We start from the raw sequence: 24,212 nt of genomic DNA, 5'->3' as shown, positions 1-24,212 counted from the left end.
TAGCTTGAAAAGAGTACCCAGATTTCCCTGTCCCATTTTGGCAACATACATCTAAGCCAGTAGTCGACATGTTGTCAGCTCAAACTCGCTCTTGTCATCGTACTTCTTTCTTAATCCGGGAACTTCATGCCTTTAGTGAATTCTTTAAAATCAATTATTTTGCAATCCTTGTTGTCGAGCTCTTACGTCGGTTAACATTCACCTAAGCCAGTATTCGGTTTGTTGTGCGAGAGAGTTCTCAAATGGCGAGAGAAATCCTAGACTTTGACCTTTATTTAGCTGGAGAAACGTAGTTAAGGTACGTCATACTGATTTCCCCGTTTCTAGGCGGCTGACATACTCCTAAGCCTTATTCGGCTTGAGTGCTCTAGATCGTTCTTTTCATCCCTTCGCCATATCCCTCTTTCAATCCAGGATCTCCGTGTCTTTTACGGTCTCCTCATGAAAATTCTTCAAACTTGTCAGCGAAGCTTGCTGCCTCCGTTGAGATGCAAAGCAGTCCAATAAGGTAACTTATATGCGTCCACCGTTTTGAGATGGCGACATCGGAATCGATGTTAGGTTAATCTTACCGTTAACGGTTACGGCTAGGGAAATGTCTCTCCTATCCTTATTGTATCTGAGACAATTTTATCGTAGCTTCTCAGATTAAGATCATCGAGAAAAATTTGTTCGAGTGGGAATGAGACCCCGGGACCAGGGCCAAATTGGGAACAGGGGATGGTGACAAACTGGGGAAATAACCAAGGGAAACCGAGTTCCTAAGATGAGAAAAGCCTAACTGGAGAGAACAAGGGAGAGAGCAGAACAAGCTGAACATCGGTTCGTCAGCTGACATGAGACAGGTAATCAGGGATCTTTTTGGAGCTAACCTTAGGAACTATACACAAGGTTTCGACTCTGTGTCAACAGCAACATTGTTATTAACATTTTACCGGCGGTGTTTCCCCCACGGTGATGGAATGGTTAGCATGGCCATCTTCCATACGAAGGGTCATCCAATCCAAATTTCAGCCGAACACCCAAAAGTTTTTCAGCGGTGATTTATACCCTCTCAGTAATGCTGGTTACATATCTGGGTGTTTCTTCTTCTAAGTGGTTTCACCGTAATGTGAAACGCCATTCGGAATCGGACCTACAATGGAGGTCCCTTCTCATTGAGCCAAATATAGAATCGGGCAGCACTGATTGATAAAAGAGAAGTTCATCCCCTACGGTACTACAATAGCCTAAGCGAGCCTTAACCCTAGAAAACTAATCCTACTGAAAGTCACGGATAAGATAAACATACGTCTGTGGGACGTATCATAGTTTGTCATCACGTGGACAAAATTTGTGATTTTTTTTTAATTTTTTGTACTTACACCGATTCTATATACAAATCCTTATCATTTAAATACGTTTTTGGCTAAACTTTTATTTATTGTATAACAAAAATTACATTTTCGGTACTCATTTTCATGAGGGAGAGCGAAAAACTAAAAAACGCATAAGTCTCTCAGACGTAGATAAGCTGTCTATGGTTAAACAATGGGCTGTTAGTATACCTAACCTAATTTATCATCCGTCTATATGCAAATCGAAATTTCAGAAACCAGACCTTCAACTAATAAAATTCTAATTTGACGTTAGTCAGCTGTTTCACCGATACCACCTGGTTGTTGTGTCATGAATATGAAGGTTGGTTTCTCCAATCCCTAAAGTCCATTTAAAGTTATTGAAATACTCCTCTAAGATTTCTCGTGGGAAAATGTCTAAATTGGCAACCCTACTACTCATATCGTTGCGCCACACATAGTGTGTGTGTGTGAGTGCTATATGTCGCTCATATTGTCTCGTGTCTGTTTTGGCAATTGCGGCATTTATTCTGCAACCTGCCATGCCATGCCTGCCATCCATTGGCAGTTGGTTCATTGCTATTTCTCGTTTTTTGCTTTTCCTCTTCATTCCGATGTGTTCGGTCAGGCTGGCTGACTTTGCGTATGGCAGACAGCAGCAGTAAAAGCGACGACAACGTCAACGCGGCATCAAAGAAAACAGGTCATGGTGAAATGACCGCTTAACATTGTTACCTAAATCAAAAGTGTGTTGAAATTAAGGATGAATTTCATGCAATTTTGTTTGTGGTTGCTGTTGTTGTTGTTGCTGCTGCTCCCAATGGTTTTCCTCTTCAATGGGTGCTGCTACATTTTCCCACATATAATAATAATGGGGCTCTTCTTCTCATTAGACACGATTGCTAGCTCTCTCTTTCTCTGTGTATCTTCGGCTATATTACCTCTCTGTTTATGATGTGTTTTAGTGAAAAGAAGGTGTTTGCTGTGTGAAAGCGTATGTTTGTGTATGCGAATGTGCTTTTATGTGAAATGGGAACATGACGCATGATTAGTCGATTTTTTTTAGGTTTAATCCATATGGGGCAGGAGGCTAAATTACAATATATGTGGAACGTTGTGATTTAAAAGCTGTCGTCGACAGGTTAGTTGCTGTGTGCGTATGACATGGTTGTTTTGGTGATTAATGTAATGGCGCGGGGGATCTTAACGTTTAGGGGGATCACTCATTTATAATTAACTATGGGGGGAATTTGTTTAATGGCATGAACCGCAATCATCATCTCTATGGATGGATTTTATTTTGATACTCTCGCCAATGAAGTTACTTTGTGCCCTTGGGAACCCCCATATGACCACATATGATTAAGTGCCTTAGAATGCAGAGAAATTTTGTTGTATTGATGAAACATTAAGTATGCCATGAAATGTAGATAGTCGTGGGAAAAGTAAATCAAGGGCTGACGGAAGGGCTATAGTCAGAAAAATCTGGTATGACCTAAATCTGAAAAATGAAAATTATGGAGTTTTTTATTTTTTAACCGGCCATGGGTTTCGTAATATCAGAGATTTTTGAAGTAACAAATGGTAGGATATCCCTGTGACTACACGACAGGAGAGTTTTCTTTTCATAGCTATTTTATTTCTATAGAACATTTTAGCAAAAATTTTTTTCTATAGAAAACTGTAACAAAAATTTGTTCTACAGAAAATTTTTGCAAAATTTTATTTCAGTAGAAAAAATGTATTCTATAAAAATTTTAGCAAAATTTTATTTCTACAGAAAATTTTGTCAATGTTTTATATTTTTATTTCTAATTTTTTTTTTTGCAAAATTTTATTTTTTAGAATTTTGTTTAAATTTTTTTTTCTGTAGACAATTTTGTCAAAATTTTATTTCTATAGAAAATTTTAGCAAAATTTTATTTCTATAGAAAATTTTAGCAAAATTTTATTTATAGAGAAAAAATTTATTCTATAAAAATTTTAGCAAAATTTTATTTCTACAGAAAATTTTGTCAATGTTTTATAATTTTATTTCTAAATTTTTTTTTGCAAAATTTTATTTTTTAGAATTTTGTTTAAAATTTTATTTCTGTAGACAATTTTGTCAAAATTTTATTTCGATAGAAAATTTTAGCAAAATTTTATTTCTATAGAAAATTTTAGCAAAATTTTATTTCTATAGAAAATTTTAGCAAAATTTTATTTCTATAGAAAATTTTAGCAAAATTTTATTTCTATAGAAAATTTTAGCAAAATTTTATTTATAGAGAAAAAATTTATTCTATAAAAATTTTAGCAAAATTTTATTTCTACAGAAAATGTTGTCAATGTTTTATAATTTTATTTCTATAGATTTTTTTGCAAAATTTTATTTTTTTTTCAATTTTGTTTAAAATTTTATTTCTATAGACAATTTTGTTTAAAGTTTTATTTCTATAGACAATTTTGTCAAAATTTTATTTCTATATAAAATTGTGTAAACATTTTACTCTATAGAAAATTTTTGCACAATTTTATTTATATCTAAAGAACATTTTATAGATATTTTCGTCGAAATAAAATGTTGACAAATTTTTTTTAGAAAATTCGTGCAAAATTTTATTCTAAGGAAAATTCTTGAAATTTTTTTTAGAAATTTTTTGCAAAATTTTATTTCTATAGAAAATTTTAGCAAAATTTTATTTCTATAGAAAATTTTAGCAAAAATTTGTTTTATAGAAAATTTTAGCAAAATTTTATTTCTATAGAAAATTTTAGCAAAATTTTATTTATAGAGAAAAAATTTATTCTATAAAAATTTTAACAAAATTTTATTTCTACAGAAAATTTTGTCAATGTTTTATAATTTTATTTCTATAATTTTTTTTTGCAAAATTTTATTTTTTTAGAAATTTGTTTAAGATTTTATTTCTATAGACAATTTTGTCAACATTTTATTTCTATAGAAAATTTTGTCAAAATGTTATTTCTATAGAAAAATGTGTCAACATTTTATTCTACAGAAAATTTTCGCACAATTTTATTTTTATAGAACATTTTGTTAGAATTTCGTTTACACAATTTATTTAATATCTATAGAAAATTTTATAGATATTTTCGTTAAAATAAAATTTTGACAATTTTTTTGCGAAATTTTATTACTGTATGAAATTTTTGCAAAGTTTTATTTGTACAGAAAATTTTTGCAAAATTTTATTTCTATAGAAAATGTTTGCAAAATTTTATTTCTATAGAAAATTTGTGCATAATTTTATTTCTATAGGACATTTTGTCAACATTTTATTGCTATGGACATTTTTGTGTAAAATATTACTTCTATATAAAATTTTTGCAAAATTGTATTTCTTTAGAAAAATTTTTGCAAAATTTTATTTCTATAGAAACATTTTGCAAACTTTTACTTCTATAGTAAATTTTAGCAAATTGTATTTCTATGGAGAATTTTGTTTAAATTGTATCTCTTCAGATTGTATTTTTGCCGCTAGGAAATTTTGTCAAAATTGCTAAATTTTTTTTTTAGAATTGAATCTCTATAGAAAATTTTCTCAAAATTTTATTTGTATAAATTATTTTTTCAAAATTTTATTTCTATATACAATTTTGTCCAAGTTCTATTGCTATAGGCAATTTTGTTAATATTTTTTTTCTATAGATAATTTTGTCAATAATTTATTTCTATAGAAAATGTTTTAAAATTTGTATTTCTAAGAAAATTTTGTTAAATAGAAAATTGTGTCAAAATGTTATTTCTATAGAAAATTTTATTTCTATACACAATTTTGTCAAAATTTTTGTTCTATAGAATATTTTCTCAAAATTTTAGTTCTATAGAAAGTTTTCCCAAAATTTTATTTTTATAGAACATTTTGTCAATGTTTTATTTGTATGGAAAATTTTTGTAAAAATTTTACTTCTATACAAAATTTTTGGAAAATTTTATTTCTAAAGAAAATTTTGTTAATATTGTGTACATATAGAAAATTTTTTCAAAACGTTATTTTCTATAGAACATTTTCTCAAAGTTTTAATTTCTATAGAAAATTTTGTAAGTGTTTTATTTGTATGGAAATTTTTTGTAAAAATTTTACTTCTATATAAAATTTTTGCAAAATTTTATTTCTATAGAAAATTTTGTTAATATTGTGTACCTATAGAAACTTTTTTCAAACGTTATTTTCTATAGAAAATTTTTTCAAAATTTTATTTCTATAGAAACATTGTAACACTTAATTATATAGAAAGTTTTGCCAAAATTTTAATTCTATAGACAATTTTGTCAATATTATTTTTATATTTCTATATTATTATTATTTCTACAATAGGTCTTTTTTAAATTTTAGTTCTATGTAAATTTTTGTCAAAATATTATTTCTATACAAAATTTTGTCAACATTTGATAGTTAGTTTTGTCAAAATTTTAGTTCTGTAGAAAATTTTCTAAACCTATTTTACTTCTATAGCAAATTTTGTTCAAATTTTATTTATATAGAAAATTTTTGCAAAATATTATTTCTATATTAGATTTTTGCAAAATTTTATTTCTATAGCTAATTTTTTTTCAAAATTATTTCAAATAGAAATACTATAGAAAATTTTTCAAAATTTTATTTCTATAGAAAATTTTTGCAACTTTTTTTCTGGAGAAAATTTTTGCAACTTTTTTTCTGGAGAAAATTTTTTCAAAATTTTAAATCAATAGAAATTTTTATCAAAATTTTATTTTTATAGAAGATTTCGTCAAAATGTTATTCCTATAGAAAATTTTGTCAAAATTTTAGTTCTAAGAAAATTTTGTCGGCATTTTATTTCTCAAGAATTTTTTTTTCAAAATTTTATTTCTATAGAAAATTTTGTCAAAATTTTATTTCTATAGAAAATTTTATTAAAATTTTATTTCTATAGAAAATTTTTGCAACTTTTTTTCTGGAGAACATTTTTTCAAAATGTTAAATCCATAGAAATTTTTATCAAAATTTTATTTTTATAGAAGGTTTCGTCCATATTTTATTCCTATAGAAAATTTCGTTAAAATTTTATTTCTATAGAAAATTTTGTCAAAATTTTAGTTCTATAGAAAATTTTGTCGACATTTTATTTCTGAAGAAATTTTTTTTCAAAATTTTATTTCTATAGAAAATTTTGTCAAAATTTTATTTCTATAGAAAATTTTGTCAAAATTTTATTTCTATTGAAGATTTTGTCAAAATTTTATTTCTATAGAAAATTTTGTCAAAATTTTATTTCTATAGAAAATTTTGTCAAAATTTTATTTCTATAGAAAATTTTGTCAAAATTTTATTTCTATAGAAAATTTTGTCAAAATTTTATTTCTATTGAAGATTTTGTCAAAATTTTATTTCTATAGAAAATTTTGTCAACATTTTATTTCTATAGTAATTTATCTTGGATAGCATTTCTCGTCATGAGAAACAAAGAACAAAGATCGTGATCACACGTTTTGTTTCCCTTGACTATATAATGGACATTCCATAATCTATGAATCAGAGGACCACAAAAGCAATAATGTAATTAGTGGAGTGCTGACCACTACAGGAGTTTTAAATAAAGCAAATATTTTTAATCTAATAAAAAAAATTCCTTGGCTAAACTGCACTCCCTCTCTTATCGCATCATACCCAGTGTGGTTTATTTTTATTTCCATGCATTGCATTTGACCAAACCAAAGCCAACGTCTACTCCAAGAAGGAATGAGCTGGGGGTATGTGTAAGAGGTAGATTTGAGATTCCGATAGTTACAGCTAATGTAAGTGGAAACCGCATGGAAACTTTAAAATATAGTTCTTTCGAAATACCCATTTTTATTATTTTTATAAACAGCTTGTTAGTCGTGTTTTATTTTCTGCTTTATCGAAATGTACTCGTGTACCAGACGTTGACGATGACGATGACTGTAAAACGGTAGACAGTCCGAAGAATAGTGTCACCGAGAATATCATACATCGTAGGCAGGCAGGGTAAGTCATCTAAGAATCTATTGTCCCACTTTTACATATATGAGGTACATACACTTACACACTCACACACCCTCCCATTATAAAAATTTTTACAATTGGCCTATGTGTGTGTGTGTGTATTTGTATCAAAGTTCTTGACATGTGTGGGTAAGTAAATTAGGACTATTTTGCTCAGGTTCTTTTCTTAGGCCAATGAGTGTGGGTGTTTGTTTATATGTGTGTTTGTACATTTTTCCCACAAGTGAACCCTATTTTTAGTGCCACACTAACAAAATCGAGAGAAATGACAATTGTGTAAGGGAAATCAAGAGACCATCGGGGGCGAAGAAGTGGTCAGAATTGGGGTTTCAATAGATTTCATATACACGAATTTATATGACATTCACGTATATAAAATGATGCCAGATGGTATGCAAAAATTATTTATCAAAATATTGGAAAGGTATATAAAATATAATACAATATTAAATACATTTTTTTTTTTAAAGTTTCTTTAATTTTTTCAATAATTTTTTGATCAAATTTTCTATCGTAACAATAATTTTGAAACAAGTTTTTTATGGAAATAGGAATTGAAAATATTTTCTTTGGAAATAAAAATGTTGTCAACATTTTTTGTATAAAAACTAATAAATTTTTATAGGCTTTAAAATTTTCACATAATTTTATTTCTATAGAAAATTTGTCAAATGTTATTTTATAGGAAATTTTAGCAAGATTTTATTTTTATAGAAAATTTTGTAGAAAATTCTGTCAAAAGTTTATTTCTATATAATTTTTTTTTTAATTTTATTTCTAAAAAATATTTTGTCAACATTTTGTTTCTATAAAGAAATTTTGTCAAAATTTTGTTTGTATAAAAAATTTTGTCTCTATATAAAGTTTTATCAAAAAATTCACAAAATATTCTTTGAAATTTTTATCTCCAAAGCAAAATTTTTATTAAAACTTTTCTGCGGAAACAAAAATATTGATAAAATAACTTGGAACAATTTTTTGAAACTATTTTTTCGTAGAAACAAAAATTTTAATAAAATGTTCTATCGAAAGTATAATTTTGAAACAATTTTCTGTGGAAATAGGAATTCAAAAAAATTTTTTTTTCTTTGGAAATAAACATTTTGTTAAAATTTTTTATATAAAAAATATTTTGACATAAATTTCTATAAGCTTTAATATTTTCACATAATTTTATTTCTATAGAAAATTTTGGCAAATGGAAATTTTGTCGAAATTTTATTTCTAAAAAAAATTTTAAATTTATTTCTATAGAAAAATTTGTAAAAAATTATTTCTATAAATACTTTTTTTATTTATTTATTAAGTCTATGGATTACAATCCATACAGACCAGCAGAATTAAAAGTGAATTAAATAATTTTGAAACAAGTTTTTTATGGAAATAGGAATTGAAAATATTTTCTTTGGAAATAAAAATGTTGTCAACATGTTTTGTATAAAAACTAATAAATTTTTATAGGCTTTAAAATTTTCACATAATTTTATTTCTATAGAAAATTTGCCAAATGTTATTTTATAGGAAATTTTAGCAAGATTTTATTTTTATAGAAAATTTTGTAGAAAATTCTGTCAAAAGTTTATTTCTATATAATTTTTTTTTAATTTTATTTCTAAAAAATATTTTGCCAACATTTTGTTTCTATAAAGAAATTTTGTCAAAATTTTGTTTGTATAAAAAATGTTGTCTCTATATAAAGTTTTATCAAAAAATTCACAAAATATTCTTCGAAATTTTTATCTCCAAAGCAAAATTTTTATTAAAATTTTTCTGCGGAAACAAAAATATTGATAAAATAATTTGGAACAATTTTTTGAAACTATGTTTTCGTAGAAACAAAAATTTTAATAAAATGTTCTATCGAAAGTATAATTTTGAAAAAATTTTCTGTGGAAATAGAAATTCGAAAAAAATTTTTTTTCTTTGGAAATAAACATTTTGTTAAAATTTTTTATATAAAAAATATTTTGACATAAATTTCTATAAGCTTTAATATTTTCACATAATTTTATTTCTATAGAAAATTTTGGCAAATGGAAATTTTTGTCGACATTTTATTTCTAAAAAAAAATATGTTAAATTTATTTCTATAGAACAATTTGTAAAAATTTATTTCTATAAATACTTTTTTTATTTATTTATTAAGTCTATGGATTACAAACCTTACAGACTAGCAGAATTAAAAGTAAATTAAATCTAATGTAGAGTTAAACTTATTTAAGGACATTGCAAAGTCCAAATAAACAATTTTGTCAAAATTTTGTTTCTATAGAAAGTTTTATCAACAAAAGTCATAAAGTATTCTTTGAAACTTTTATCTACATAAATTTTTTTCGAAGCAAAATTTTTATTAAAAGTTGATAAAATATTTTGAATATAGTTTCTATGAAAATAATAATTTTGAAACAATTTTTCTGTGGAAACAAGAATTGACAAAATGTTCTTTGGAAATAAAAATTTGTCAACAACTTTTAATAGAAAAAAATTTTTCACAAAAATTTCTACAGACTCTAAAATTTTGACAAAAATTTTCTCTAGGAAATTGTTTGTTTTTTTGCATGGAAACGTAGAAAATTCTGTTAAAATTTTATTTCTAACGAAACTTTTGTTTTTTTTCTAAAAAAATCGTCAAAATTGTATTTCTATAGAAAATTTAAGCAAAAAATTCACAAAATTTTCGTTGAAATTTTTATTTCCATAAACTTTTTTTGGAAGAAAAATTTTTATTAAAAGTTGATAAAATATTTTGAAAATATTTTCTATGAAAATATTAATTTCGAAACATTTTTCTTTTGTGGAAATAAGAATTGACAAAATGATCTTTGGAAATAAAAATTTGTCAACAACTTTTAATAGAAAAAAGTTTTTCACAAAAATTTCTACAGACTCTAAAATTTTGACAATATTTTTCTATAGGAAATTGTTTGTTTTTTTGCATGGAAATGTAGAAAATTCTGTTAAAATTTTATTTCTAAGGAAACTTTTGTTTTTTTTTTCTAAAAAATTGTCAAAATTTTATTTCTATAGAAAATTTAACCAAAAAATTCACAAAATTTTCGTTGACATTTTTATTTCCATAAACTTTTTTTGGAAGAAAAATTTTTATTAAAAGTTGATAAAATATTTTGAAAATATATTCTATGAAAATGTTAATTTTGAAACATTTTTCTTTTGTGGAAATAAGAATTGAGAAAATGTTCTTTGGAAGAAAATTGTCAACAACTTTTAATAGAAAAAAATCACAAAAATTTCTACATACACTAAAATTTTGACAATATTTTTCTATAGATAATTGTTTGTTTTTTATATGGAAACGTAGAAAATTCTGTCAAAATTTTATTTCTAAGGAAACTTTTGTTTTTTTTTTCTAAAAAAAATCGTCAAAATTTTATTTCTGTAGAAAATTTAACCAAAAAATCACAAAATTTTCTTTGAAATTTTTATTTCCATAAACTTTTTTTGGAAGCAAAATTTTTATTAAAAATTAAAAGTAGAAAATTCTGTCAAAATTTTATTTCTATTTGTTTTTTTTCTAAAAAGATTCGTGTAAATTTCATTTCTATAGAAAATTTAACCAAAAAAGTCACAAAATGTTATTTATAACTTTTATTTCCATACATTTTTTTCGAAGCGACACTTTTGAAAAAATGTTTCTTTAGGAACAAAAATGTTGATAAATTTTTCTATGGATACAGACATTCTAAAAAAATTTTCTGGAAATAAAAAATCTTTAAAAATTTTTTATATAAAAAATGTATATGGCCATAAAAAATTAATAATTATTTTCACAAATTTTATTTCGAATCAAAAATTTGTAACATCTTTGTATGGAAACAAAATTTTTGGGAACATTTTTTAAGAAAAAATTTCGAGAATTTTTTATAAAAACAGAAATTTTGACAATATTTTCTTTTAGCCCAAAATTGTTTTTAGGTAATACATAAATTTTCTTTATAAATTAATATTAATAAAAAAAACCCTAATTAAGATTTAATAGTTTTTTATTTTTATCTCTCAATCTCGCTTTGGCTTATAACGTAAAACTCATCCATAGCCAAGACGCCATTTAGTGAGATCTCCTTTTTAATACAGCCACTTCTGTTAAGCTGCTGAGGTTAGAAATAAAAATTTTTACAAAATTAAAAAAAAAATTTAAAAAAAAATCGGCAAATTTTTTTTATAGAAACACACATTTTGACAAGGTTCCCAAAAAAACAGGTTACTTTTTTGTGTTTGTTCTTAATTCCCATATACTCTTACAAATTTTAAGGCCTTCATTAGAATTTATTTGTTTTGTTTTCAATTTACTTTTTATTTTATCCCGTAATCCCCCTGTAATCCCTTATAATGAAACATATATCCATAACCAATGCTCTCTTTAGAGAGAGAGAGAGAGAGATTCCCTACTGTTTTGCCACCCACCTAACTGTTAACCTATTTAGGTTAGGTCATTTCGCATAATTTCCATCTGGCAACATTGTTTATTCCTATTGCATTACAGCAAAATATGTGTGTGCGTGTGTGTATTTGTTCTTCTTTTTTTCCTCTCCATACACTCTCACAATATTCTGATTTTATTTTAAACCAAACAGGCAAACATTCAGGGCTACCACATAAAATTGTATGAACAAAATAATTGGGTAGTGTTCCCAATGTTTTGATGTTGTTATTTTTGTTGTATTTGGTCATGTTGGTTCTGGTGGTGGCGGTGATGATGATAGGCGGGGTGGTGAATAAATGCTCACGTGTTTAAAATGTGTGTAGGGATGTGTGCGTGATGTGAATATGAATATATGAAAACTATCACAAACGTCAGCAACAAAAACAACACCGGCAATAGACTTTGCTGAATAGGCATAGAATAGGGCGTCTAACGGTGATGAAGGGCTGGATTTTGTTTTTTTTTGTTGTTTTTGCTGCTTCTTCTGCTGGTTTTTGCTGTTGATGACGTGCTTTCATTGCTAAGGAATTTGTATGTGTGTGAGTGTGTGTGTGTGTGTTTAGTTCCTCTTCTGTTTTCTTTTTTGGTCTTTCTTTTGCCTCCTATACATAAAACGCTTGGGGGCCTCACATTATTGTGGTACAATGCGTGTGATTGTGTGTGTATTTGTGTGCATTGGCATCGGTGGTGTTTGTTTCAATTCGCCATCAAAAGCAAAGTGACCTAGTTGGCCTTAAAAACTTGACCTAATGACTTCGTTAAGATGCGCTTTGTATTTAAAGTTGATTTTGGCTTTGTTTTTATTGCTCTGCTATGGTGTGTTGTGCGCTCTGTGGTCTATGATAATGGTGGTTCGTCGTAAAACAAAAAATAATAAAGTTCGAAAAAAATTTTACTGCTAAAAAAAAGAGTCAGCCGACCCAGCTCATTAATTTCTGATGTTGAATTTATTAATTAATTATTTGCTACATTTTTTCTTTTCATATTCACGTTTTTGTGTTTATTTTTTTTTTCACTCCGGATTCCCAAGCTTTGTTTTGATATGCTTGTTTTTATTATTGTCGTTGTTGTCGTATGGCTTTTTGTGGATATGATCTATGCCCATAATTATAGTCGTCGAGTGCATAGCATTGTAGACTAGGTGTCCTCTATGTTTCTTTTTTGTCCGTCTTTACCATTGGATGTGATCCAGATTTATATTTCAGTAAAACTGGGCGAAATGAATTCTGATTTTTGGGAACATGAGATAACTTAAGAATTTGAAAAAAAAAAATATTTATTATTTAGGTCAAATATACGTTGTTACCTTGTTGTCATACCCAGCATAAAAGTTTGTGCTTATTTTTCACGTCACACAAGAAATTCCTGTAGTTTACAGGGAATACAAAACAGTAAGAGGCGAATAATGTTGAAAATATGAACACAAAAATGTTGGCAACATTTTCTATAGAAATAAATTTCGAAAAACAATCTATAAAAATAAAATTTCAAAAAAATTTTCTATAGAATTTTTTTTCAAAATTTAATTTTTACAGAAAATGTATGCAAAAATTTATTTTTAAGAAAATTGTAACAAAAATATTTGCAAAAATTTATTTCTATAGAAATCTTTGTCAAAATTGTATTACTATAGAAATCTTTGTCAAAATTTTATTTCTATAGAAAATTTAATTTTAATTTTATTTCTACATCGAAACAAATGTGAACTGTTTTATAGGAAGAATGTACTACCTCGCACGAAAATTGAACTAAATTTTACTCCACATTTCGAGATTTCCACAAAGCGTTGTTAAAACCAGGAAAATTTAATGCCCTCTTGTACTTTTTAATTTTTAAATTTTTTTTAAATGAACTAAAAATAAAGAAGAAAATCATTGGCGCCAAATCATCACTATTGTAACCATACAGTAGTTCATTCTTACCATTTTTTGGGAATCGTACGAAAATCTTCGTTTGCTTTAGTTCATATTGAACTTATGTGTACGGTCATTGAACTTTATACCCACGTTTAGTTCATAAAATTTTTGAGACATACTTAAAAAAAGTAAGATTTCATTAAGCTTTAGAAAATTTCGAAAAAAATAATAAAATTTAACTACTAGCAAATAATTTTTTTCCAATAAAAATAAGTTAAATTTAGCGTTAGTTTAACTACGGAAATTTTTTTCTGTGTATAGAATATGTTGCCAAAATTTTATTTCTGTAGTAAATTTGTGCAAAATCTTATTTCTATAGAAATTTTTGTCAACCTTTTAATGTTATAGAAGGGAGCCACCGTGGTGCATGCCCGCCTTGCATACACAAGGTCATTGGTACGATTCCTGCTTCGACCGAACACCAAAAAGTTTTTCAGCGGTGGATTATCCCACCTCAGTAATGCTGGTGACATTCTCTGAGGGTTTCAAAGCTTCTCTAAGTGGTTTCACTGCAATGTGGAACGCCGTTCGGACTCGGCTATAAAAAAAGGAAGTCCCTTGTCATTGAGCTTAACATGGAATCGGGCAGCACTCAGTGATAAGAGAGAAGAAGTTCACCAATGTGGTATCACAATGGACTGAATAGTCTAAGTGAGCCTGATACATCGGGCTGCCACCTAACCTAATCTAGCCTAACCATTGTTATAGAAATTTTTCTCAACATTTTATTCCTATAGAAAATGTTGTCAAAATTTTATTTCTATAGAAAATTTGTGCAAAATTTTATTTCTATAGAAAATTTGTGCAAACTTTATTTCTGTAGAAATTTTTGACAACATTTTATTATTATATAAATTTTTCCCAAAATTTTATTCTATATAAAATTTTTTCAAAATTTTATTTCTGTAGAAAATTTATTCAAACATTTATTTCTATAGACAATTTTTTCAAAATTTTATTTCTATAGCATATGTATGCAACAATTTATTTCTATAGAAATATTTTGCCAAATTTTATTTCCATAGAAATTGTTTGCAAAATTTTATTTCTAGAGAAAATTGTGTTTCTGTAGAATTTTTTTTAAAACATTTTAAAAGAAAATTTTGTGAATATTTTCTATAGAAAATTTTGTGAAAATTTTTTTGAAAAATGTTATGTCTATAGAAAATTTTCTCAAAATTTAATTTCTATAGAAAATTTTGTCAAAATTTTATTTATATCGAAAATTTAGTAAAAGTTTTATTTCTATAGTAAAAGTTTGCAAGGTGGAATATTTGGAATATTTTGTCAAAATTTTATTTCTATAGAAAATTTTGTAATTTTTTTTTATAGAAAATTTTGTCAACATTTTATTTCTATAGAAAATTTTGTCAACATTTTATTTCTATAGAAAATTTTGTCAAAATTGTATTTCTATAGAAAATTTTCTCAAAATTTAATTTATATAGAAAATTTGGTCAATATTGTATTTCTATAGAAAATTTTCTCAAAATTTTATTCATATAGAAAATTTTCTCAAAATTTTATTTATGTAGAAAATTTTCTCAAAATTTTATTTATATAGAAAATTTTCTCAAAATTTTACTTATATAGAAAATTTTCTCAAAATTTTATTTATATAGAAAATTTTGTCAAAATTTTATTTCTATAGAAAATTTTGTCAAAATTGTATTTCTATAGAAAATTTTCTCAAAATTTTATTTATATAGAAAATTTTGTCAAAATTTTATTTCTATAGAAAAAGTTTGCAAAATTGTATTTCTTTGGAATATTTTGTTAAAATTTTATTTCTATAGAAAATTTTGTCAAAATTTTATTTCTATAGAAAATTTTGTCAAAATTGTATTTCTATAGAAAAAGTTTGCAAAATTGTATTTCTTTGGAATATTTTGTTAAAATTTTATTTCTATAGAAAATTTTGTCAAAATTTTATTTCTATAGAAAATTTTGTCAAAATTTTATTTCTATAGAACATATTCTTAAAATTTTATTTATATAGAAAATTTTCTCAAAATTTTATTTCTGTAGAAAAAGTTTGCAAAATTGTATTTCTTTGGAATATTTTGTCAAAATTTTATTTCTATAGAAAATTTTGTCAAAATTTTATTTCTATAGAAAATTTTGTCAAAATTTTATTTCTATAGAAAATTTTGTCAATATTTGTTTTCTATAGAAAACTTTGTCAACATTCTATTTCTATAGAAAATTTTGTCAAAACTTAATTTCTATAGAAAATGTTGTCAAAATTTTATTTCCAACGAGAATTTTCTCAAAATTTTATTTATATAGAAAATTTTGTCAAAATTTTATTTTTATGGAAAATTTTGTAAGAGTTTTATTTCTATAGAAAATCATTGCAAACTTGTATTTCATTGGAATATTTTGTGAAAATTTTATTTCTATAGAAAATTTTGTCAAAATTTTATTTCAATATTTATAACATAATTTTTGAAAAATTTAATTCTATAGAAAATTTTAGTTTATTTTATTTCTATAGAAAATTTTGTCAAATTTTTATTTTTATAGAAAATTTTGTCAATATTTGTTTTCTATAGAAAATTTTGTCAACATTTTATTTCTATAGAAAATTTTGTCAAAATTTTATTTCTATAGAAAATGTTGTCAATTTTTTTTCTATAACAAATTTTGTCAACATTTTAGTTCTGACAAGAATTTTGTCAAGATTGTATTTCATTGGAATATTTTGTCTAAATTTTATGTCTATAGAAAATTTTATCAAAATTTTATTTCAATAGAAAATGTCTGCAAAATTTTATTTTAATAGAAAATTTTCGTAAAAATTTTATTTCTATAGAAAATTTTTATTTTAGTTTATGTCAATAAAAAAATTTTATTTTAGTTTATTTCTATCGGAAATTTTTATTTTTATATAAATTTTTGTCAAAATTTTATTTTATAAAAGAAAATGTAAAAATTTTATTTCTATAGAAAATTGTGTCAGAATTTTATTTCTATAGAAAATTTCGTCAAAATTTTATTTCTATAGAAAATTTTGTAAAAATTTTATTTCTATAGAAAATTGTGTCAGAATTTTATTTCTATATATTATTTTCTTTTTGTATTGCACTATTATTTCTAAAAAGCCCCGTACATTGAGTACGGATATCATACAGGCCTTAACAAATTGGGGAATTTTCTCGTCCGAACCATTTTCTATTTTCAAATCATGGTATTTTTTTAGCAGAGGAAGTTAGCGCCTAAAAGTATGCAAAGAAAATGTTCTGTATTATTGAAACCAAGTCAGCGTGGTCGTAATTTTCTAAAGTGAGTACATTTTACTTAAATTGTGTCTGTCTGGAGGATCGAATAGCACTAAAGCCAATTTTTCCTTCGAAATGTGAAAGTTTAATAAACAATCCAACAATAAGTCATTATTTACATGTATTTTCTTGTTCCATTGATTTTGACAATAAATATTGACTTGTTGGTATGATTTTGTAATAATTAAAGTATTTTAGTTAAAAATTTCTAAAATAAATCTACATTTTCTTTCATTATGGGTTCAAGTTTTTTGTGGTAAATTAAATAATAAATAGCCACGCCCTACTATTTATTTTTCTAGGTATCGTGTATACCTAGAAAAATAAAAATTAAAAATTAATAAAAACGTTAAAAAAAATCCCTCAATACCAATAGAGGAGTGAGCTGAGAGTTTTCGTTAGCATAGCATGAGTGTTTTTTGGATCACCTACCTCGTCAAACCGACTTCTCAATGATCCATTCATTCAACAAAAATTATGTGGAACTCTGCAAAGAAACAAAAAAACCTCCAACCACCTCTAAATTGGGCCACTATTAGATTCATCAGTATTCAGCATTGAATGAAACACTTCTTTGGTGTTTACTCATTTCGATATTTCATCGCTTCTTCATTTTTAGCTTCTTTAGCCAATTTCGTTATGTTCCACTCTAAAAGATCATCATAAATCATCAGTGAGAAGATGACGAAGAAGATGAGGTGTCTTTCACAATTCAACAAATAAATGCTGATGGTGCTGTAGATGTTGGTGCTTAGACAGTTTATCCCATGGTATCCCATTATTCGCACAGAAAGAGACTAACAGACGGAGGGACGGACAATAATGTTGGCCACATTATGAATTTTAGCCATATTTTATGTATTTGCTACTATGATCATGGACACTGAAGAAAAATCAGAGCGGAAGAATGAAAAAAATATTTTTAAAAGCCTTAGATGCTAAAATTACCAATATTACTGGGTTAAATTTTTATGATTTGATATTATTTCAATTCACGATAGTACATTATTGTGAATAATTTATATACGTAGAGAAGCCAAATTACTGCATGAATTTTGATATATTTTAGAAATACCAACATAGAATAATTACCGTAAATAATTCAGATTGAAGGTATTGTTTACTAAGATTTTATTTGAACAGCTGATGACAGGGTTGCATATTAGTGTACTCAAGTCAATTCACAATGATTTTATTTATTTGCAGTGCACATACATTATACTCAATTGCGCATGCGATTATAAACTTCTCTTTGGAGAACGAAAAATGCCGTAATTCACTAAATTTCAATTTCAAAATGTCAGTACAGCCAAAACTCTCAAACTTGGACACTCTGAAAACCGGACACCTTCCACAGGTAGACAGTTTTCTGGGGACCTTTTATATATAAACTCATAAAAATTGGCATCTCCCTAATGTAGACAAAATTTAGGCGACCGTGGTTGTCCACTATTCAGATGGTTCTCTGTATATCCTGAATTTTATATTCTTTTAGAAATATTTGTGTTTTTTTCAAAGATGAAGGGACAGAAAATAAATTAAAGACAAATTAAATTTCTTGAGAGCATATATACCAAAATGTGATCCTATATAAAGGGTGGCTGATTGTAGCATCAGTTTCGATTTGTTTGAATTGACTATCCTTGGTCCGAATTACGGCTTCCAGAGAGGTCGACAAAGCCATCACACGCTGCACCGGTAATGGCTTCGCGGTATTTGACTCCCTTCCCGGCAAAGTGCCGTCTTGAGATAATTGACACTTTGGTATCACGGTGGCTTTGGTACTCTCCAAAAGCCACCGTGGTACAATTGTTAGAATGGCGGCCTTGCATATAAAGGGTCCTAGTTTCAATGCCAGTTTCAACCAAACACCAAAAAATGTTTCCCTCTTAGTAATTCTGGTGACATAACTGAGTGTATCAAAATTATCCAAAGTGGTTGCCCCGTAATGTGAAAATCTTTGATACCACAATCAGTGTTACTAGTATTGGAGATTTTTCCCCCAAATTGGGGATATTTTTTCGTGAATGGGGACGAAATTTTTGAGTTGGGGATTTGGTGGGAAATTTCCATAAATTTGGGGATTTTTTCGAGAAATCGGTTTAATCTTTTTTAACAATATTTTATTTCTATAGGAAATTTTGCCAAAATTCTATTTCTATTTTGTGAAATTGTTATTTCTGCAGAAAATTTTGTCAAAATTTTATTTCTACAGAAAATTTTGTCACAATTTTATTTCTATAGAAAATTTTATCAAAAATTTTAGTTTTATGGAAGATTTTATCAACATTTTATTTTTATAATTTTTTTTTTTAGTTGTTGTATAGTTGACCTTTTAGTATAATTACTAAAAAGAAAACAAAAATAAAACACTATAAAAAAAAACTAATATTTTATTTTGTTTTATTAGTACATGACCTCAAGCCTTACAAACTCTACAAACAATTTATAAAAAAGGTTCTCAAAAATTTTTTTATAGAAAATTTTGTCAAACTTTTAGGTTTATAGAAATTTTTATCAAAATTTTTTTATATAGAAAATTTTGTCAAAAAATTTTTTATTTAGAAAATTTTGTCAAAATTTTTTTTATATAGAAAATTTTGTCAAAATTTTATTTCTATAGAAAATTTTGTCAACATTTTATTTCTATAGAAAATTTTGTAAAAATTTTATTTTTATAGAAAATTTTGTCAAAAATTTTAGTTTTATAGAACATTTTAATTTTATAGAAAATTTTCTCAAAAAATTTTTTATATAGAAAATATTGACAAAATTTTATTTCTATAGAAAATTTTCTCAAAAAATTTGTTTTATATAGAAAATTTTGTCAAAATTTTATTTCTATAGAAAATTTTGTCAAAAATTTTTTTCTATAGAAAATTTTGTAAAAATTTTATTTCTATAGAATATTTTGTCAAAATTTTATTTCTATACAAAATTTTGAAACAATTTTATTTCTATAGAAAATTTTGTCAAAATTTTATTTCTATAGAAAATTTTGCCAAAATTTTATTTTTATAGAAAATTTTGTCAAAAATTTTAGTTTTATAGAATATTTTATTTTTATAGAAAATTTTCTCAAAAAATTTTTTATATAGAAAATATTGACAAAATTTTTTATATAGAAAATATTGACAAAATTTTATTTCTATAGAAAATTTTCTCAAAAAATTTGTTTTATATAGAAAATTTTGTAAAAATTTTATTTATAGACAATTTTGCCAAAATTTTATTTATAGACAATTTTGCCAAAATTTTATTCTTATAGAAAATTTTGTTAAAATTTTATTTCTATAGAAAATTTTGTCAAAATTTTATTCCTATAGAAAATTTTGTTAAAATTTTATTTCTATAGAAAATTTTGTTAAAATTTTATTTCTATAGAAAATTTTGTTAAAATTGTTTTCTATAGAAAGTCTTGTCAAATGTTTTATTCTATAGAAAATTTTGTTAAAATTTTATTTCTATAGAAAGTTTTGTCAACATTTTATTTCTATAGAAAATTTAGTCAAAATTTTATTTCTATAGAAAATTTTATTTCAATATAAAAGGTTTGTCAGAATTTTTTTTTTCAAAAACAAAATTTGTCAAAAATGTGATAGGAATTTTTGTGAGGAATTTAGATTTAAATTGGGCATTTTTAGGGACGAAAACATCCTAATTTGGGAACAAGAGCCAGAAAAATACTGGCAACACTGAGCACAATGTGAGCCTGAAAGTGCAAGTGAGCCTGAAACATTGAGTTGCCGCTATACCTAACCTAACCTTACGGGTTGCCATTACACCATTCACCTCGACCCCTTTTATATTAATTTTATAGCCTCAAATATATATAAATACCCATAGTTTACTGTAAACCCCGCTTTAACCGATTTTTCAACATTTCACATCCGTAGCAAAAATCGTCATAAGATGGTCAACGATATTTATCGACCTTATAGTGGGTATTAAGTTTGAGTACAGCCGCTAAAATGAAAAATAAATGAGAAACTTTTCATTCAAAGTTTAAATTCTTTAAAATTAATTATTACAGAAAAGTAATCGTGAAAAAATGGCGACTTTAGCGGCTAAACTCTAATTTAATACCTACCCCCAAGCGTTTTTCATTAATACCATAAACATTTTCATTAATATTATTACATGCTTCCTATATTATAAAAAAAAATAATGAAAATTTTAATTTTATTTATGAAATTGTTTTGTTGTGTGAATTTTAACGATTTTAAATTTTATTAATATTACAAAGCTTTTTCTACTAGTGTCTAATGTGTTACGATGAGAGTTTTTTTCCAAAGAAATTATTATATGTGATCCTATGTGGTTGGTATTTAAGGCTCAGCCGGCCTATTGGTGGATTTATATACTTCACAGAAAAAATTTCACGAAAATTTTTCCAATTAAAATCTTAATAGAGTTTTAAAAAATATTCAATTAAAAACTTAATTGATTCAGCAAATTTTTTAATTGAAACAAAAATCAATCACACAAATTGATAGTATCAATTAATTTTTTAATTGGATCAATTAATTTTTTAATTGACTGTCAATTAATTTTTTAATTGATACTATCATTTAAAAATTTAATTTGATCAATTAATTTCGTGATTGAATCAGAAAAAAAATTTGTGTTGCGCCTTTATGATTTATTTTAATTTCAAAAAATTTTTGGAATTTAATCGCTAAAAAATTCTGAATTTAAAATGAATTATTCTTGTAAATAAAATAAATGTTTCTGTCAGTGTATTTTGCCTATATTTCGTGTGGGTTGTTGTAAGCAATTTTTTCCATGCCATTTGACACGATATTCAATGTTAATTGGATATGGTCCAAAAAACACGAAATGTTATACGATTTTAGTGCTGTTTTATGGAATAGCTCATGACGAAGATACTTTGGGTTCCAGCAATACCCCAAGTACCCAACAAAAACATGGCTATAGACAATCGAAAAGAGGTAGAAGTAGTGATGATACCAATACATTCATCCATGGATTATAGAAGAGTCTTTGAATAACTGGGAAATCTCTTAAAGATTTGCCATGGCTGGGAAATAGATGAACAAAATGATTATTGTGAGTGATTTAGCTTATATTGTGAGTGAGCCTGCATGTGTATGTGTGTATATTGTTTTACGCAATCCAAATGCATTTAGAGCCATTAATATTTATTATTGTTGTTGTAGTTGTTGTTGGTGTTGTTGTTCATGTATATTCATAGCTCATAGTCACCGCAACATAATCACCACTGTGGCAGATGAAGTGGTTTAATTTGTAATGCTGGTTGATTTACCACCACCACCATCACCATCATCTCATCGTCTACTTGAGATTTTGTAGGTGTTTTATGCTCAGTGTTTTGTTGTTGTTTTTTCTCAATTGAGGGGGGTTTTCTTATCTCAGTCGAGTTTTGTTTTTTCTTTCTTTCTTTTCAATACTTTCCTGAAGTTCAAGGTGATCAACCCATTGAGAGTTGATTTTTGTCTATGTTTTTTTTTTTGATGGTTTTGTTTTTCAATGGGCTACTTGGCTACCAGATGCTGCTCTACATTGTCTTTTGATGACAAAAAAAAATTAAGATAGAGTGGATCATAGCATTTTGTTTTAGGAGTTAATTCAAGTGGTGGAATGATGCATAGCGTTAAGGTTGACATTGAATTTTTGGTTTTTTTATGTGAACACCTAATATGCAGTTGATGGCTTTTGGGGGATAAAATTTAATTTATGTTAAAAATTAAAAACAAAAATGTATACGAAATATATCTAAACTTGTCAGCACTAAATTTTTCCCATATATTAAAATATTTTCTTGGGTATGGAATGGGAGTTAAAAAAATTTTTTTAATTATATTGAATTAAAAATTTCTAAATTTTTATTGGAATAATTTGACTTGAGAAACTCTATGGAACTCTTTTTATTATAAATTAGAAAGTATTAAATAGGTAATATATTACAAATATTATTCTTGTATTTTTTGTGTAGGGAGGGGTTTATAAAATGTAATATTTAATATTTTTTTGTATTTTTTGTATTATTTTTAGTGAAATTAAATAATTTAATAAAATTAAATTACATTAAAAATGTTAACAATTTGACTGATAACTGTTTTTTTATTATTTTGAAAAATTTTTAAATATAAATAAGAAATATATTGAAAACATTATTCTTGTATTATTTGGGGGATTAAAAATTATTTTATGTTAAAAATTAAAAAAAAAACATAAGAAATATATAAATATCGGAAAAAATAGGAAATATAAATAGGAAACATTAAGATAGAGTGGATCAAAGCATTTTGTTTTAGGAGTTAATTCAAGTGGTGGAATGATACATAGCGTTAAGGTTGACATTGAATTTTTGTTTTTTTTTTTTATGTGAACACCTAATATGCAATTGATGGCTTTTGGGGGATAAAATTTAATTTATGTTAAAAATAAAAAAATATATATAAACTTGTCAGCACTAAAATATTCCCATATATTAAAATATTTTCTTGGGTATGGAATGGGAGTTAAAATTTTTTTTTTTAATTATATTGAATTAAAAATTTCTAAATTTTTATTGGAATAATTTGACTTGAGAAACTCTATGGAATTCCTTTTATTACAAATTAGAAAGTATTATATATAAATAGGAAATATATAAATATAGGAAAAAATAGGAAATATAAATAGGAAAAATTAAGATAGAGTGGATCATAGCATTTTGTTTTAGGAGTTAATTCAAGTGGTGGAATGATACATAGCGTTAAGGTTGGCATTGAATTTTTGTTTTTTTTTTTTTATGTGAACACCTAATATGCAGTTGAAGGCTTTTGGGGGATAAAATTTAATTTATGTTAAAAATAAAAAAAAAAAAAAAATATATATATATATATATATATATATATATATATATATATATATATATATATATATATATATATATATATATATATATATATATATATATATATATATATATATATATATATAAACTTGTCAGCACTAAAATATTCCCATATATTAAAATATTTTATTGGGTATGGAATGGGAGTTTCAAAAAAAAAATAAATTTTAAATTATATTGAATTAAAAATTTCTAAATTTTTATTGGAATAATTTGACTGAGAAACTCTAGGGAATTCTTTTTATTACAAATTAAAAAGTATTAAATATAAATAGGAAATATATTGCAAACATATATTAAATATTTTCTTGGGTGTGTAATGAGAGTTTCAAAAAAAAAAAAATATATATATATATAT

General features: G+C 25.3%; 1 protein-coding gene across 6 annotated transcripts in view; it reads left to right on the top strand.

Annotated features, from left to right (window-relative positions):
• Nucleotides 1-24,212, top strand: part of LOC142240362 (uncharacterized) — an 84,604-nt gene that overhangs the window by 36,958 nt on the left and 23,434 nt on the right. Inside the window, exon 1 of one of the 6 annotated variants that reach the window (XM_075312069.1) lies at nt 7,195-7,315. The exons of the other annotated variants lie outside the window; for them this stretch is intronic. The gene's annotated coding sequence lies outside the window, so the exon portion shown is untranslated. Of the gene's footprint in view, nt 1-7,194; nt 7,316-24,212 lie in introns of those variants that run through there. 6 annotated transcript variants of the gene reach the window in all.

Source organism: Haematobia irritans, chromosome 5, assembly GCF_050003625.1.
Source record: "Haematobia irritans isolate KBUSLIRL chromosome 5, ASM5000362v1, whole genome shotgun sequence".
Classification (NCBI taxonomy): domain Eukaryota; kingdom Metazoa; phylum Arthropoda; class Insecta; order Diptera; family Muscidae; genus Haematobia; species Haematobia irritans.
This window is presented reverse-complemented; position numbering and strand designations above follow the sequence as displayed.